At 42.7% G+C, this 16,970-nt stretch overlaps 1 protein-coding gene across 3 annotated transcripts in view; it reads left to right on the top strand.

Moving 5' to 3' along the window:
- LOC140733639 (protein eva-1 homolog A-like) overlaps positions 1-16,970 on the top strand; it is a 300,828-nt gene that overhangs the window by 132,964 nt on the left and 150,894 nt on the right. The window lies entirely within an intron of this gene.

Raw genomic sequence — 16,970 nt, forward strand, 5'->3', positions numbered from 1 at the left:
AGATGGAGCTGTTAGTGCAAACCACCGTTCTCTCCAAGCCGCGCAGTGACTGAGATGTCTCCACGCACATCGCCTTTGTTGCCGTGCAGCTAGAATTGCACAGCTAAAGGTGTTTACCAAACAGGAACAACTTTCTTTGTTGTAGTGTATTTCATTATACCCCAATTAAATCAAAAGTATGTAATTTTTCAAATTTCATTTTATTTATTCATAGTATACATATTGCAAAAAAAATTTACAGTGCCGTGTAGATTTCAGGCTGAGTAAAATTCTCCTGCTCAGAGCAATGATTGGTTCACACAGATATTTTTAAAGAATTGGAAGGAACTTTGGTGCATTCTAAAATGTATAAAATTCATGCTCTTCTGTGTGTATTGTAATGCTCGTGCATACATGGGCATGTGTGTAGGTGATGCTGTTGTGAACTCTGAGTCTATGCGTCGGGAGTGTTTAAAGCTGCTAACGGTCCAAACACACCTGCTCCATCAACCTCCTGGTCATATGGGCCACATTGACCACCTCGGAACCCACAAAACCCGAGTGGAACATGTCATCCTTGATCCCAAGGTACTGCCTAAGAAGGTTATCTATCTTAACTAAACACCCTGGAGTGTTTTTCTCATGCATTTCCAGAAACCGATGAGATGGCTCAAAATGATCAGGTTATTTTCAGACAGCAGTGAAGCCAGCTGCTGTGGTGCTCCTCACCAAAGGTCACATTCCATTTGTTTCAATGAACATTTTACTGATGTATTTTACTGATTTTACTGATAGTAATCTGTGGCCCTGAATCTGTTCATGCAGCAAGTGTTATTAAGTTGGCACAGAGCGTGGCTTGCATTTGGAATCCTCTGCCTTGTTTCATTGTGAATGAATGCATAAATTTATTCAGAAAGGAATTGAAATTATTTGACAAAAGGAGAAATATTGAAGTGTTTGAGAACTGCCAAGCAAGTAAGAATTAGTACATATACCTCGTGAAGAATTACTAGAACAATTATAAGTTTGATGTCTGTTTCTGTGGCATACTCCATCATTTTGCGATCTAAAACAGTTTTCGGATTCCTCATAAAAACTGCCAAGCAATAATGTTAGACATTATTGCAAATTCTTATCCAAATACAATGGTATGAATCGGTATATTATAAACTGATTAGAATGCGTACCAACTAAGTGCCAGCAGAAATTGTGGATTCTGTAATATTAGGCCTCTGTTCCTGCCATCAGGACTGAGTGTCAACTTACACACTTACCATTTTTCCCTTTTTATTGGCTTAGAAGGCAGGAAGGGATGGAAGGAGGGAAGCAGAGTGTTGGCAGGTGAAGTGTGCCGAGGGTACATCACACGATAACCTTTAGAGAGTGAGAGAAATGAATGTGGTGGAATGCCTGCAGAGGTTTCAGGGAGGGCATCGGACAATACAACACAGGAACGGGCCCTGCGGTCCACAATGTCTTTACCATGAGTTCTGAACCTTTTTTATGCCACGGACTCTTACCAATAACCGAGGCATCTGTGAACCCCAGTTTGGGAACCCTGGTCTATATGGATCATGATGCCAATCCATTGTCAATATTCCTGTACTTTCTGCCTGTTCATTTGCCTGTCTAAATGCCTCTTAAATGTTGCTGTTGCATCTGTTTCCACTATTTCTCCTGGCAGCTTGTGCCAAGTACCTGACACTCTCTGTGTTTTAAAAAAAAATCAAATCTAGCCTCATAAATCTGCTCTAAAGTTTTCCCCTCTCACCTTAAATCAATGCCCTCTGGTCTCTGTTATTTCTATGCTGGGATAAAGACTCTGACTATCTACCCCATCTATGCCTCTGTCATGGTCCGGTCCATGAAATCCGCGCTCTGGTTCATAGTCCGGTTCCAGACTCCGGGTCTTCTGACTGTCCATTGTTTCAGTTGGACTTAATCACAGGCACCTGTTTCTCATATTGAGGCTGGAATATAAGTGGCCCTGAGTTTGTGTGTGGTTGCTGGTTTGTCTCATTGGTATCCTGTCCTTGCCTCTGTGGGGTAAGTCAGGCTGTTCTTGCTGTTACCCTGAGGCTGGACTGTTCCCTTCCTTCCCTCTGAAGCCTGGCCTGTAGCCCTGCTGGCTACCCACGCCTGCGGAGCCTTGCCACGCCAACAGAAGGAACTATCTATCGTTGAGCTTGGAACTGTCTCTTTGTGTCCCTGTGTTTAGTGTCCTTGTCTGAGTCCTGGCCCTATGCCCTGTTCCCAAGGGGGGGGGGGGGGTCCTGACTCTGTGTAAAGACCTGGCCCTACATCCTGTTCCCAAGGAGGGGTCCCGGCTCTGTGTTCTGTGCTCAAGTCCAACACTCCGAGGAGGTTCCAGTCTGTGTCCAAGTTGTAGCCTAGGCCCTGAGTCCTGGTCTTGTCCAGGGCTAGTGTCCGTGTCCAGCTACGCCTCTCCCCGCTTCTGCTTTGCTCTCCCTCAACCTAGGCCCTGCGTTCCTTCTCTCCCTCGACCTCAGCTCTTCATTCCTGCTCTCCCTCGATCAAGACCAAGTCTGAGCTTCATGTCCTCGTCCAGCCCTGGAGTCCTGTGTCCTGCCCACATCCAGTCCTGTTGCCTTGCTACGTCCAGTCCTTGCCTGGATCTGGAGTCCGAGCTCAGGTCAAGACCCAGGTTCCGAGTCCCTGTCCAGTCTCTGGCTCAGAGTCCTTGTCCAGGTTCCTAGTTCCTAGTTCAGGTCCCACCTTCCTGCTCTAGTCCTAGTCCATGCCCTGTCTCCTAGTCTTGTCCAGGGCCTGTGTCTTGTCCAGTGTTGTTTCTTCCCCACTTCCCTTGCTTTCTTGATACACCTAGTCCTCTCCCTAGTACTTCAGTGTCTGTGTCTTGCATTTGGGTCTGTTCCCAATGCTCACCTTATGACAGACTCTCATAATATTATGTGCTTCTATCAAGTCATCCATCAGATTCTGATGCTCCAGAAAGAAAACAAGTTTGTCCAAACAGAAAGAAAGTTTGTCCAAACACATAGCTAATATTCTTTAATCAAGGCAACATCCTGGTTGAACCCCTTCTGCATCCTCTCCAAAGTCATCTTTCCTCTAATGCCGTGAAGACCTGGGCACAGCACTTGAAATATGGCTTAATCAATGCTTTGTACAACTATAACATGACTTACCAACTTTTATACCGAACACCTAACTAACTAAAGGCAAGTATGTCATCCACCTTATTATTATTTTGGAGGACCTGTCCTGGACCCAGCATGCAAGTGCAACTACAACGAAAGCATGGCAGTGCTGCTACTTCCTTAGGAGTCTGTGGAGATTTGGTATGACCTCTCAAACTTTGACAAACTTCTATAGATGTGTAGTGGAGAGTACATTGACTGACTGCATCACAGCCAGGATATCCACCCAGGATAGGCTTTCTCTTCACTGCTGCCATCAGAAAGAAGGCACAGGAGCCACAGGACTCACACCACCAGGAACAGTTATTACCCCTCAACCTTCCGGCTCTTCAATCAATGGGGTAACTTCACTTGCTCCATCATTGAAATGTTCCCACAAATTGTAGACTTATTTTCAATGACTCCTCATATCCTATTCTTGATATTTTTTGCTTATTTATTTATTATTATTTATTTTTGTGTCTGCACAGTTTGTTATCTTCTGCACTCTGAACACCCAAGCTGGGTGGTCTTCAATTGATTCCGTTATGGTTATTAATTTATATATTTATTGAGTATGCTCATAAGAAAATGAATCTCAGGGTTGTATATGGTGACATATGTACTTTGGTAATAAATTTATTCTGAACTTGGAACATCTTATATACCACTACTCTCTGTATTCTGTGCCAAGCCAATTTTGAATCTAGTCTATCAAGACATCATAGACCCTATGGATTATTTCTCTCAGCAAGTGAAGAGCAGCCATCGGGAAATTGGATCAGGCTTACTGTCCCTGAAATGGGGCTAGACAACCCTCAGCTTGAGGTTCATGGGGGACAAAGAACCATTCCTAATATGTGACTCCTCCCCTCCCTTACAGAGGCTAGTAAAGTGAAGTCCCTTCATTCCCTGGTACTCACTGAAGAATTATGGCTGAGGACGGATAGCAGGAGATTTTCAACAGGATCTATAAGGAATTGCCATTATTAACAGATATAAAGTGTTCTACAATACAAATATAAATAAAATTACATAATTTAATCTGTTCTACTTTCAGAAACAAAAAAAGCCTACTAACTTTTGAAAATTATAGCCTTCAATAAAATGTTAATACCTCTGCTTCCTCAATTTTTCTTCTTTGGACTTTCTATTGTCCCGAAACTGTCCCGTGCTATCAGAGGGGCAAAGCGTGCACATGCCCAGTTACTTCCAGGACAGCAGCGACATGCGGCGCATGTGGAAGGGCATCCAGGACATCACCAATTACAGGACAACATCACCTGACTGTGCAGGTGATGCCTCCCTCCCAAATGCACTGAATAACTTCTACGTCTGGTTTGAGGTGGAAAATGACGTGGCGGCGAGGAAGTCCACCCCTCCCACGAATGACCAGGTGCTGTGTCTCTCTGTGGCTGACGTGAGAAGAACCCTGTTCAGAGTCAACCCACGGAAGGCTGCTGGACCAGACAACATCCCTGGTAGAGTGCTCAGAGGATGTGCAGACCAGCTAGCAGATGTTCTCAGTGACATCTTCAACATCTCCCTGAGCAGCGTGCTTCAAGGCCGCCACCATCGTCCCCGTGCCGAAGAAGTCTTCAGTGTCCTGCCTAAATGACTACCGTCCCGTTGCACTCACATCCATCACCATGAAGTGTTTCGAGAGGCTCGTCATGAGGCATATCAAGAGCCTGCTGCCCCCCTCACTGGACCCCCTGCAGTTTGCGTACCGTCCCAAGCGCTCAACAGATGATGCCATTGCCACCACCCTCCACCTGGCCCTAACCCACCTGGACATAAAAGACACATGCGTTCGGATGCTGTTCATAGACTTCAGTTCAGCATTCAACACAATCATCCCTCAGAAACTGATTGGAAAGCTGAGCCTATTGGGCCTGAACACCTCCCTCTGCAACTGGATCCTAGACTTCCTGACTGGGAGACTCAGTCAGTCCGGATCGGGAGCAGCATCTCCAACACCATCACACTGAGCACGGGGGCTCCCCAGGGTTGCGTGCTCAGTCCACTGCTGTTCAATCTGCTGACCCACGACTGTGCCGCAACACACAGCTCGAACCATATCATCAAGTTCGCCGATGACACGACCGTGGTGTGTCTCATCAGCAAGAACGACGAGTCAGCTTACAGAGGGGAGGTGCAGCGGCTAACAGACTGGTGCAGAGCCAGCAACCTGTCTCTCAATGTGAACAAAACAAAAGAGATGGTTGTTGACATCAGGAGGGCACGGAGCAACCACTGCCCGCTGAACATCAATGGTTCCTCAGTAGAGATTGTAAAGAGCACCAAATTTCTTGGTGTTCACCTGATGGAGAATCTCACCTGGTCCCTCAACACCAGCTCCATAGCAAAGAAAGCCCAGCAGCATCTCTACTTTTTGCAAAGGCTGAGGAAAGTCCATCTCCCACCCCCCATCCTCATCACATTCTATAGGGGTTGTATTGAGAGCTTCCTGAGCAGCTGCATCACTGTCTGGTTCAGAAATTGCATCATCTGGGATCACAAAACCCTGCAGCGGATAGTGAGGTCAGCTGAGAAGATCATCGAGGTCTCTCTTCCCGCCATCACGGACATTTACACTACACGCTGCATCTGTAAAGGAAACAGCACTATGAAGGACGCCAAACACCCCTCATACAAACTCTTCTCCCTCCTGCCGTCTGGGAAAAGGCTCCGAAGCATTTGGGCTCTCACGACCACACTATTTAACAGTTTCTTCCCCCAAGCTGTTTATTATTTATTGTAATGCCTGCACTGTTTTTGTGCACTTTATGCAGTCCAGTGTAGGTCTGTAGTCTAGTGTAGCTTTCTCTGTTTTTTTTTATTACGTAGTTCAGTCTAGTTTTTTGTACTGTGTCATGGAACACCATGGTCCTGAAAAACGTTGTCTCATTTTTACTATGCACTGTACCAGCAGTTATGGTCGAAATGACAATAAAAGTTGACTTGACTATTAGCGTTATTGATCAGAATCAGTTGTAGACTTTTGACGAATGGTTGAAACCTTGCATAACTTGTGTACAAATAAGCTAAGTGATTTATTAAATGCCAAAGGTTCTCTTTTACCTAACTCAGTCATGATCTTTAATCACTCATACCAATGTTGCAGTGCCATTACAAAGTATAAGATGACGAGGCATAGATCGAGTGGACTGCCTCCATATTAGGAATGGTTCTTTGTCCCCCATGAACCTCAAGCTGAGGGTTGTCTAGCCCCATGACAAGGACAGTAAGCCTGATCCAATTTCCCGATGGCTGCTTTTCACTTGCTGAGAGAAATACTCCATTGGGTCCGTGATGTCTTGATAGACTAGATTCAAAATTGGCTTGGCACAGAATACCGAGAGTAGTAGTGGAGGTGTGTGATTCAAACTGGGGGTTTGAGTTCCACAAAGATCAATAATAATGTTAGTCATTGCCATTCTGGAGAAAAAGGTGTTGGCATAATTTCAAGGCGATTGGACTATAGAGGGAAAGTCAGAGGTAGGTTTTTTTTACATAGAAAGTGGGAAGTGAATGGAAGGTACTACCAGTTAGTCAGATACATTAGGGGCATTTAAGAGACTCTTAGTAGGCACATGGATGAAAGAAAAATGGAGGGCTATGTGAGAGCAAAGAGTTAGATTGATCTTGGAGTAGGTTAAAAGGTCAGCACAACACTGTGGTCCATGGGGTTGTACTGTGGTGTACTGTTCTATGTTCTAAGAAAGGCAGTACTGCTTTCTGATGACTTGATTAAAGCTTCCTTGTTGTACTGCTGAGGTGAATTGAACTTTTGCCACATTTGTTTGTTTTGCACTCACTTTTGAAGGCTCCTGGAGAAGCAATTTAAACTCTGTGCATCCTTGTTATTACAGACTGAAGAAAACCAGAACCTGCCATCAGTGATTGATTAGAAAAGGAAACTTCTTTGATAAATAGGTTGTTGTGGGTCTCCGGGGAAAATTGACAGATAGTCATCTGTACTAGCCAGTACAGGAGAACAATTAGCAACAAATGTATTACCAAATGCTGCATTGTAGATTTCCTATCTGGAAATAATATTGATTACTGATCCAGTCCTCTGCAATCAAAGAGCAGATTATTTACATATTCAGGCCACAATACAGAGAAGTGTGTCTTTATGCACAAAGGAAAAAGATAAGAAATAGGAGCTACAGTAGGCTTATTCAGACCATGCCCTTCAAACCTGCTCCCAACATTCATCAACCTCTCTGCAAATGGCCTCTGCTATTTCCTTATCAACACACACAAATTGCTGGAGCAACTCAATAGGGTGGGCTGCACCTATAGAAGGGGAAAGATGCCAGAATAAAAAGGTGGGGAGAGGGGAAGGAAGCTAGCTGGAAGGTGATAGGTGAAGCCAGGTGGGTGGAAAAGGTAAAGGGCTGGAGAGAGAGGAATCCGATAGGAGAGTAGACCATAGGAGTGACCCAGGGGGAAATAATAGGCAGGTGAGAAGAGGTAAAAGGTGAGAGTGGGGATTAGAGGAAGAGGGGAGGGAGGAGGGAATTTTTTTTACCGGAAGGAGAAATCGATATTTATGCCATCTGGTTGGAAACTACCCAAACAGAATAAAAGGTGTTGCTTCTCCACCTGGAACATGGCCTCGTCTTGCACAAGAGGAGGCCAGGGTCTGACATGTTGGAACAGGAATAGGAATCAGAATTAAAATGTTTAGCCACTGGGAAGTTCTGCTTTTGGCCGATGAAGTAGAGATGCTTGATGAAGCAGTCCCCAGTTTATGACGGGTCTTACCAATATAGAGGAAGCTGTATTGGGCGCGATGGACACAATAGATGCCCTCTGCAGATTTGCGACTGAAGTGCTGCCTCACCTGGAAGGACTGTTGGGGCCCTGAGTGGAGGTGAGTGGGCAGTGTAGCACCTTGGATAAGTACGGGGCGGGGGTAGGTTAGGACAAGAGGAACTCTATCACTGTTAGGGCGGGAGGAAGATGGGGTGAGTGCTAATGGAGGAGATGTGGTTGAGGGCAGCATCAAGAGCAGAGGGAAGGAAACCCCATTCTTTGAAGATGGAGCACACTTCTGGTGTCCTGGAAAGGAAAGCCATACCCTTGGGACAGATGCAGGAGAGGTGAAGGAACTGAGAAAAAGGAATAGCATTTTTACATTAGATAGGGAAGCAGTATGGTCAAGAAAACCATGGCAATCGCTATGTTTATCAAAGATGTCAGTTGACAGTTTGTCCCCAGAGATGGAGACAGAGAGGTTGAGAAAGGGGAGGGAGGTGTCAAAAATGGACCAAGAGAATTTAAGGGCCGTGTGGAAGCTAGAGGCAAAGTTGACAAAATTGATGAGTTCAAGCAAGGGTGAGTGAGGCAGCACCAACGCAATCATCAATGTCGCGGGGGAGAATTACCGGGGAAGGCTTGGAACATGGACTGTGCTATATAGCCAACAAAGACAGGCATAGCTGGAGGCCCATGCGGGTGTCCATGGCTATCCCTTAAATCTGGAAAAAGAGTGAGGAGTCAAAGGAAAAATTGTTGAGGGTGAGGATCAGTTGTGCCAGACAGAAGAGGGAGTTGGTGAAGAGGAATTGGTTGGTTATTTTGTCAAGAAAGAAACAGAGGTTTGAGGCCGCCTTAGTGGGAAATAGCAGTGTATAGGAACTGAGGTGAACTGCTCATGGTGAAAATGAGGCAGTCAGGGCCAGGGAATTGAAGGTTATGAAGAGCCTGAGAAGTGTCATGGTGAGAAGGGACTGAACCAAGGGGGAAAGAAATGGAATTGAGATATGAGGACACGAGTTCAGTGGGGCAGGAGCAGGCAGAGATGATTCCCTTATTCCTTGATTCCTTAATATTGAGAAATCTAACAAATTTTGTAAAGAATTAACTCAACAATTGAGCTTCCAGCATTTGAGAATTTAGAAGGTTCTGCATTTTCTGAAGAAATTTATCCTTATCATAGACTTAAACAGTCCAGCCCTTATTTTGGAACTGTTCTCCCTGTTCTTAGATTCATCATCTAGGAGGAAACCTCCATTGCATTAGCCTGTTCAGCTGTAAGAATTTTTCAATGAGATTTCTGTCCCAGATAATTAACTGTCTCATGCAACAATCCTGCCTTCCTTTGAAGTCTTGTGAATATGAAATTATTATTCTCCCTCAATGACAAACACGCGAGATTTTGTCCCATAAATGGTAGTTTCAGTTACCAAACACATACAATTTTTGAATTTCCTCTTTTTCTAAGGCATCATTTAAATTCTTAATGACAATGACCTACAATCACAGCTAAAATCCAACAAGGCTGCTGGCATAGATGGGATTCTTAATGAATTCCTTAAACACCTTGGACCTAAAGCACTCCACTGGCTTCTGTCCCTTTTTAACTGTTGCCTAAGATCATTAAAAATACCTAAAAAGTAGAGAAGTGCCAAAGTTGCTGCTCTCCTAAAACCCAATAAAGACCCCAACATTCCAAAAAATTACAGACCGATTTCCTTGCTCTGCACCCTCTATAAACTCTACGAGAGACTCATACTGAAAAGAATATTCCCCTTAGTCGAAGATCTTCTAACTCCAGACCAAGCCGGGTTCAGGCCAGGCCACTCTTGCTGTGGTCAAGTCCTGAACTTAACCCAGTATATTGAGGATGGCTTTGAAATGCGACAAATTACAGGGGCAGCATTCATTGACTTTAACAGCAGCATACGACCCTGTGAATCACAGAGGCCTTCTTCTGAAATTATCTAAAATGTTAAAGAACGAAACCACAGTCAAAATAATAAGAAACCTCCTAGAAAATTGCAGATTTTATGTAGAAATGAATGGAATTAAGAGTAGGTGGCGTCCACAAAAGAACGGACTACCACAGGGATCAGTCCTGGCACCTCTTCTATTTAATGCTTACACAAACGACCAACCAACCTTTCCTAACACACGCAGGTTTATCTATGTAGACGACCTATACATAGCAACACAAGCTAACTCCTTCCAAGAAGTTGAAGTACAACTTACAGCAGTCCTCGAAGCAGCGAAACAGTATTATGAAAAATGGTCTCTGAACCCAAATCCATCAAAAACTCAAGTGTGTGCATTTCACCTGAGGAATCAAGAAGCAGCTCGGAAACTCAAGATCTTCTGGTGTGGAAAGGAGCTCGAACACCATCCGACTCCAGTTTACCTGCGGGTGACACTGGATAGGATGCTCTCATTTGCCACCCACGTCCAAAAACTCCGACGGAAAGTTGGCTCTCACAATTCTCTCTTAAAAAGTTAGCAGACAGAAAATGGGGAGCTAATGCTCACACACTTAGAACAACTGCCCTAGCGCTCTGCTATGCACCTGCAGAATACTGTACACCTGTGTGGGGCAGATCAGCCCATGCGAAGAAAATAGACCCGTTGCTTAACGAAGCCTGCTGAATAATCACGGGTACACTGTGCCCCACTAACATCATTTACAGACTTGTAGGCATTGCTCCCCCAGAGATCTGAAGACACACTACAACAAAAATTGAAAGAGGTAAGCAGAACTCGGATCCACAGCACCCACTACATCATCATGTGCCAGATTCCAACCGCCTATAATCGAGGAAAAGTTTTGCTACAGTGGAGGAACTACCGCATGGAACATCCCCTCAAACATACAGGATTGACCTCTGGTAACAAACAGAAGCCAGAACCCCACCAAACAATACAGAGCAAGACCCCACAGAAACGTTGCCAGACGGGGCACTGCTTGACAGACGGAAGTGGTGCACTCTCAACAGAGCGAGAGCGGGAGTTTGTACCGTGGGAGACAATATGGTGAAGTGGGTTTTACAGACCAGCCAATCCTGTGAGTGTGGCAAAAGGGAGCACAACATTGAACACGTTCTGCGCAACTGCCAACTCTCACCTGATTTACCTGCTCAACATCAACCAAACAACACTAGAGTGGCTGGCTGTCTGGTGTGACAAGCTATGATGATGATGACCTACTTCCTCCACCTATTGGAGTCTTGATCCATCTGGTCTTTTGTCCATTATTTTAAACTTCCCTTCTCTCTCTCCCTGCTGTTTATTGTGGCTTTCATCTTGGTCATATGTCTTGATTGTTGCTGCAACATTTCTTTCTTTCTGGTGCAGTTTTCATATTGGTATGTTGGTGCTGTTACTGAGTTTTTTGACGAACTGTTGCTTTTAATATTGCTGCCATCATTTACGATCATAGTACTGGTGCCATCTCTTGCAGTAATAATGTTTATATTGGCTTTGGTTCCTTTAGATTTGATTACAATCTGACAACATTCTTCTTCAGTTTAGTCCATTGGAACCAGTCCTGCCTTCTTGTCAGTTAATTGTACCACTTTTGCCACTTTTTTTGGAAGGAAAGGTAGAGTTTCATTTATATAATCTTTATTTTTTCACAGATGTGATGTTCCAAGCCACTTTACAGAAAATTAAATAGTTTTGAAGTGTGGTTCCTGTTGTGATCTTGAAAATCTAGCAGCCAACTTAAACACCTATATAATAAACTATGAGACCACTTCTTTTAATGATATTCATGTTCTAGATATTCAAAAAGAAGTGTTCTTAATTTATGAACATTGATTTGGGGACAATTTGAACTTCACCATTAATTAGCCAGTGCCTCCAGCTTTGGGAAAAGATAATGTGCTTCAGAAACTAAATTAGAGATTTTTTTTAGGAACACAGAAAGAGTAATAGATCTAAAATGTCAGCTGCAAGACCAAAGAGGAAAATAATTGTAAACTGTGTTTCTTAACAACATATTTCAAAGAAAGGGAAACTTAGAAAGTAGGATTTCACCAAGGCCAGGGGAGTACCTGGAATCATAGGATTCTGCACAGCTATTAAAAATTGAAATAAAGGTTCATTAATGCATAGGATTTTACAATAATTAATATATTCCGTTATGGTACATTAATAGCAACTTCCAGATGCGCAGAGCACATTAGAACTAAAAATGGCTTTTGAAAGTTAACAAAGGTTAACTGAGCTTATGCTGTTTTCTTGGAACATTGTTTCGGCTGTAGGAATAAATAATCAGAACATAACATGCTTACAGGGCTTCATGGTCTGAAATGTGTCGGCTTAACAATTATTGATAAGATGAATTCTGCTTCAATAAAACTAATCAGTTTTAGAACCATAACAAAGGTGCAAAGTTGAATTACATTTGTCACCTACCCATTCTTAATTAAACTGTAGAACCATATGCAAGAGCGTACAATACATGAATATTTGAATTAAAAATGAACTCCAGAAAATTTGAAATTGTACAATATAAATTTTACATCAGCAAATACTATATCTGAAACTGTATCTTTGATATTTGGCCACTAGTAATATATTTTGTTTGGTTTTTAAATGCAGACTACTCCATCAGAGATTGTTTGAATTTTCAGTCTGGATTTGAACTAGATGATTTATAATTATTGATGGCAAACGTTTCCTTGCGTATTTCAGGGTATTTGCTGCTGTTCGTAACACCTCAATGATTATTTCATGAGTAACACCAAGCAGCTGGCTTCACAGGAGGGATCATTAAAGTCATAGAATCACAGAAAAGTAAGCACAGAAACTGGCCCTTCAGCCCATCTAGTCCATGCCAAACCATTTAAACTGTCTACTCCTATCAACCTGTACTGGGATCACAGCCCTCCACACCCCAACCATACATGTACCTATCCAAACTTCTCTTAAACATTGAAATCGAGCATGTGCTGGCAGCCTGTATCACACTCTCACAACCCTCTGAGTGAAGAAGTTTCCCTCATGATCCCCTTAACCTTTTCACCTTTCACCCGTAACCCACGATTTCTGGTTGTAGCCCCACCCAACTTCAGTGGAAAAAATCTGCTTGCACTTACTCCATCTATACCCCTCATAATTTTGTATACATCTATCAAATCTCCTCTCAATCGTTACAAACGTTACAAGGAATAAAGTCCTAAACTATTCAGTCTTTCCTTATAACTCAGGTCCTCCAGACCCAGCAACATCCTTGTAAATTTTCCCTGTACTCTTTCAACCTTGTTTACATCTTCCCTGTAGGTAGGTGACCAAAACTGGACACACATCTCCAAATAAGGCCGATACTACTTCAAAATAGCATCCCATCTCCTGTACTCAATACTTTGATTTATGAGGCCAATGTGCCAAAAGCTTTCTTTATGACCCTATCTACCTGTGATGTCAACTTCAATGATAAATGGACCATTATTCCCATATCCTTTTGTTCTACCACACTTTTTAGTTCCTAACCATTCATTGTGTAAGATCTACCCTGGTTGGCCTGGTTGAAGTGCAACACCTTGCACCTATCTGCATAGAATTTCATCTGCCATTTTTCAGTCTATTTTTCCAGCTGATGCAGATCCCTCTGCAATCCATGATAGCATTCCTTGCTGTTCACTGCACACCCAATCTTGCTGTCAGCCGCAAATTTGATGATCCAGTTTGCCACATTATCATCCAGATTGTTGATATAGATACAACAACAGCAGGTCATGCACCAGTTCCTAGGCCACTCCACAGTCACAGGCCTCCAGTCAAAGAGGCAACCATCTACTACCACTCTCTGGCTTCTCCCACAAAGCCAGTGTCTAATCCAATTTACCACCTCATCTCGAATGCAAAGCGACTGAATCTGCTTGACCAGCCTCCCATGCGGAACCTTAATTTATCAGTGAAATCATCCAAGAATTGTGCACCTTTTCCACAAGCAAGAGAAAATCTGCAGGTGTTGGAAATCCAAGCAGCACACACAAAATGCTGGAGGAACTCAGCAGGCCTGCTGAATTCATTCCACCAGTGCTTTGTGTGTGCTGCTTGTCCACTTCTTATTGGTTTTATTCTAGTGCAATTTTTGGTGTAACGATTTCAGAGACTCTTTGCAATCATTACCAAAGTTATTAATAGTTATATATTTTACACAGATGGACAGATATGAGAAAGAGCAATTACTGATGTGCTAAAGCTAATATACTGAAAACATTAAAAAAATTTAATACTTAATTTAAAGTTAATGTTGAGTATGAGTGCTGATTTAATGCACTTCAGAAGAATGAATAAATATTAGGAGACAAGGAAAATAATGCCTGTGATGTGCATCTGATCAAATTTTGCATTATATGCTGGTAATTATCTTGTGATCTTGCAAGATAAATATCTATGAATAAGGTTCTTTTAAATCATCATTTATAGATTTTGTCAAAATTGAAGAAAGTGGAAATATTTAGGAATAGAAATCAGATATTGTTTGATGGTATTAGAGGACACAACAAATGAGAAAAATTTGTTCTCATAACAAATGAAGTGAATTTAAACAAATATCAGAAGGGGAATAAAGTGGGCAGGTGTGTACTCCCATTTATGAAATACTGTAATTATACAACAGATCTTGCCATCCAAAGGGCTTTAAATACCCGAAGCTTAATTATTACTCCATCAAAAATTGCTGCCTTTTGTAACCAAGATGATCTGAATTTTACTTATGATAGAGAATTCCACTAGCATTTAGAACCTCTGTGTGAGTACTGCCTATTGTACTAATTAAACATGCTTCTGTGAAGAATAAAAATGGACAGAACTCTATAAACACGAGAGTGTTTATTCATGGAACTTACTACGTTCTCTCACTGTATCTTGACACTGTCAAGGATTTATACATGTGTATTCCCAACGACCTCCATTACTTCAAAGTTCAAAGTAATTTTTATGTTTTTGTTTCATATGGCATGGCCACGGGGGGAAGGGTTTGGGGGGGCAGACAGAGATCTGTCCATTCAGGAGCCAGGGTCGGGTCGATCTTTCTCTGGCATCTCGCCCACAGCCGTTCCAACATGGGTGGCCCTGAGTTGGCATCGCTTGATGGAGTCCTTGAAGCACGCAAGCCTCCACAAGACATCAACATGTCAATCCAGGTCATGGAGAAGTCATTTTTATTATCAGAGTACACATATGTCACCACATACAACCCTGAGATTCATTTTCCTTGCGAGCATGCTCAACGAGTCTGTAGAATTATAATGATAACAGGTTCAACGGAAGATCAACTATAGTGCAGAGACAACAACATATGCAAATGCAAAAATAAACAAATAGTTCTAAATAATGATAACATGAGATAATGGAATAAAGAGTCTTTAAAGCTAGATATTAATAAGGTTGAAAGAGTGCAGAGAAGGTTTACAAGGATGTTGCTGGGACTTGAGAAACTGAGTTACAGAGAAAGGTTGAATAGGTTAGGACTTTAATTCCTGGAGTGTAGGAGAATGAGGGGTGATTTGATAGAGGTGTATAAAATTATGATGAGTATAGATAGAGTGAATGCAAGCAGGCTTTTTTCCACTGAGGCCAGGGGAGGAAAAAAACCCAGAGGTCATGGGTTAAGGGTGAAAGGGGAAAAGTTTAAAGGGAACATTAGGGGCGGCTTCTTCGCGTAGAGAGTGGTGGGAGTGTGGAATGAGCTGCCAGATGAAGTGGTGAATGCGGGCTCACTTTTGACATTTAAGAAAAACTTGGACAGGTATATGGATGAGAGGGGTTTGGAGGGATATGGCCCAGGTGCAGGTCAGTGGGACTAGGCAGAAAAATGGTTCGGCACAGCCAAGAAGGGCCAAAAGGCCTGTTTCTGTGCTGTAGTGTTCTATGGTTCTATGTGGGAACATCTCAATGGATGGGCAAGTGAGGGTAGTTATCCCCTTTTCAGAATCAGAATCAGGTTTATTATCATCAGCATGTGATGTGAAATTTGTTAACTTAGCAGCAGCAGTTCAATGCATACATAATCTAGCAGAGAGAAAAAAATAAATAAAATAAAAATGTATTTAAAAAAATAACAAGTAAATCAAAGTATAAAAAACATGCAAAAACAGAAATACTGTATATTAAAAAAAGTGAGGTAGTGTCTAAAGATTCAATGTCCATTTAGGAATCAGATGGCAGAGGGGAAGAAGCTGTTCTTGAATCCCTTTTGCTTAAGAGCTTGATGGTTGAGGGGTAGTAACTGTTTTTGAACTTGGTGGTTCGAGTCCTGTGACCCTTGTACCCTCTACCTGATGGCAGCAGTGAGAAAAGAGCAACTAAAAGAATCATTAGAAGGGGAAAGATGAAATATGAAAGCAAGCTAGCAAGCAATATTAATGTGGATAGGAAAAGCATTTTCGAGTATATAAAAAATAAAGGAGAGATGAGAGTGGATATAGGACCACTAGAGAATGAGGCTGGAGAACTAATAATGGGGGCCAAGGAGATGACAGATGAACTTAAAGAATATTTTGCATCAGTTTTCACTGTGGAAGACACTAGTAATGTGTCAGGAGTTGAAGGCTGTGAGGGAAGAGAAGTGAGAGCAGTTGCCATTACAAGGCAGAAGGTGCTCAAAAAGCTGAAAGACCTAAGGGTGCATAAGAACTGCACCCTAGTGTTCAGGTATTGAGTTTAACTGATGTTCGATGACAAACGATGCCATCTTCATCAAGGGTGATGCCTGGGCTGGTGTAGTCGGGTGATATATATACCCCCATCATCCATCCCTCCTGATTGGTTAGTTCTCATCCCATCAGGTTTTTGCTGTCCCAATTTGTTTACAATTAAATTCCATGTCTTACTTAGAGTGAGACCATCATCTTTGTTAAACTTCTGTTTTTCTAGATTTATTTCAATGGCTTCCTTCACCAGGTGGTCCCAAAAGCCATTGCCACACACAGTAACTTTGTGCCTTCAAAGTCAATCCTATGGTCATTGTGAATACAATGTCTGCTACCACTGATTTCTCCAGGTAACCCAAACAGTAACCTCCTGTGCTCCTTGAGGCTGGTTTCCACCATGCAT

Source organism: Hemitrygon akajei, chromosome 9 (assembly GCF_048418815.1).
Source record: "Hemitrygon akajei chromosome 9, sHemAka1.3, whole genome shotgun sequence".
NCBI lineage: Eukaryota > Metazoa > Chordata > Chondrichthyes > Myliobatiformes > Dasyatidae > Hemitrygon > Hemitrygon akajei.